Raw genomic sequence first — 1,955 nt, 5'->3', positions numbered from 1 at the left:
TCTCTGTTGAGTTGGATCATGGAAATGTTTTCCAGCTTCTTTTTGTTGGACAGGATATCTTTGAGGAACTTTGCGTATGACGGCATCTGTGCCAGCGCTTCTATGAAAGGAATGTTGATGTGCAACTTCCTTAAGGTGTCCAACACCTTAGAATTTTGTTCTTCTAGCTTTTTGTTGATCAACCGCGTTGGATATGGCATAGGTGGAACATACGGCGGAGGTGGCTCATACATTCGTTCACTTTCCCCCTGATCCTGCTTACTAGTAATGGTTGTCTTCCTGGTTTCTTTTTCACTGGGAACAGCTTGTTACTGCTCCCCTTCAGCTTCCTTGGATGTTCCTGCGCATTCAGCATTTTCATCAGTCGATATAATGGGTTGAGTGTGCTTACCAGATCTCAGAGTTATCACCATGACATCGCCCTTTGGATTCGACTCTGTGTTGCTTGGCATAATTCCCTTCCCTTTTGACGTAGATGCCGCTAACTGGTGGACTTGTGTTTCTAGATTTTTAATTGATGCTTGTGTCTGTTTCATGAACTGCATCATCATCGTCCTCATATCTGGCTCTATATCTTCCTTTGGTGGAACAGGTTGTTTATAATGATGCTGAGGTTGTCTTTGGTAATGTCCTCCTTGCTGTTATTGATATGTCGGTTGTTCCTGCTGGTTCGGCTGGCCTGTCCATCCAAAATTCGGATGGTTTCTTGTGGCAGGGTTATATGTGTTAGAGTACGGGTTAGGCGGATTCCTTTGATTATACCCTGCATAATCACATTCTGCCTGCGCACCATTTCCCTACTTAACTCCTGGACAGTTGATGCTAAAATGAAGGCCTCCACAAAAATCACAGATGTCATTGAATGGTGGTTCGTTGTGGATCGAGGACACATTTATCTTGCCGAGCTGTCTAGCAAGCTGTTCTACCTGACTTGTCAATTTTGACACAACATCTTCATTTCCCGCTCTTTTTCCCTCACTTCTGGCAGAGTGCCAATTATAACTTGTGCTTACTACACTCTTAATAAGGTCGTACAAGGCCTGAGATTCCAGATCTTCGGGATTTCCATTGGCAATAGATTCGATCTGGATCTTATAGATGTTGGTTACCCCATTGTAAAAGTTCTGCATCTGCATCCACATAGGAATGCCATGATTGGGTACTCTCCTTAGTAGTTCCTTGTACCTTTCCCATGCTTCGGCTAGTGATTCATCTTCTTCTTGCACAAAATGGGAAACCTCGTTTCTGAGCTTAATGGCTTGTCGTGGTGGGAAATATTTCATTAAGAACGCACCAGCCATTTCTTCCCAAGTGGTGATCGTTCCTGGTTGCAAGCAGTTTAACCAAGTCTTCGCTTTGTCCCTTAGGGAAAAAGGAAACAGCTTCAATCTGATTACGTCGTCAGAAACGCCCCTGTTTGATCTGAAAGTGTTGCACAACATGATAAACTCAAGAATATGCCCATTTGGATCTTCTGACTGGTATCCATTGAACTGTATGGCAACCTGCAACATTTGTATCATAGATGCTTTCACCTCGAACATGCTGTTCCCTTCGTTGGGCAACACGATGCATGACGAATGTCCTTCAGTGGTTGGTCTCGAATAATCTCTGATTCGCATGACAGGAGGGTTGTTATTCTCCCCTTTTTCTTCTTGGTTTGGTTGAACTGGTTGTTCGGGTGGTACCCTTCCAGCCATTCTTCTCTCTCTTTATCGTTCTCTCTGTCTTGCACGTCGAGTTCCCGCTCTGTTTCGTCTACACGTTCTCTCTAACTCGAGATCGATAGGAAAAATAGGAGGTCCAGCTCTGTGCATAAACTGATAAGGATTCCTTCTGGATGCACTATATAGCAAACAGATTAAAAACACCTTGTTTCACAGAAAAGTTCGTATAAACTTTGTTGCTTTCAATCCCTGGCAACGGCGCCAAAAACTTGTTGTCCTCAGAATAGA

At 43.7% G+C, this 1,955-nt stretch overlaps 1 non-coding gene across 1 annotated transcript; it reads left to right on the top strand.

The window, feature by feature from the left end:
• The first annotated feature begins 1,146 nt into the window (after positions 1–1,146).
• On the top strand, positions 1,147–1,253 carry LOC136216128 (small nucleolar RNA R71). The gene has a single exon (XR_010683120.1). It is a non-coding gene; the product is annotated as a small nucleolar RNA R71 (small nucleolar RNA).
• The last annotated feature ends 702 nt before the right edge of the window (positions 1,254–1,955 follow it).

Source organism: Euphorbia lathyris, chromosome 1 (assembly GCF_963576675.1).
Source record: "Euphorbia lathyris chromosome 1, ddEupLath1.1, whole genome shotgun sequence".
Lineage (NCBI taxonomy): Eukaryota > Viridiplantae > Streptophyta > Magnoliopsida > Malpighiales > Euphorbiaceae > Euphorbia > Euphorbia lathyris.
The sequence above is the reverse complement of the archived record's forward strand: the minus strand, read 5'-3'. Positions and strand labels throughout refer to the sequence as shown.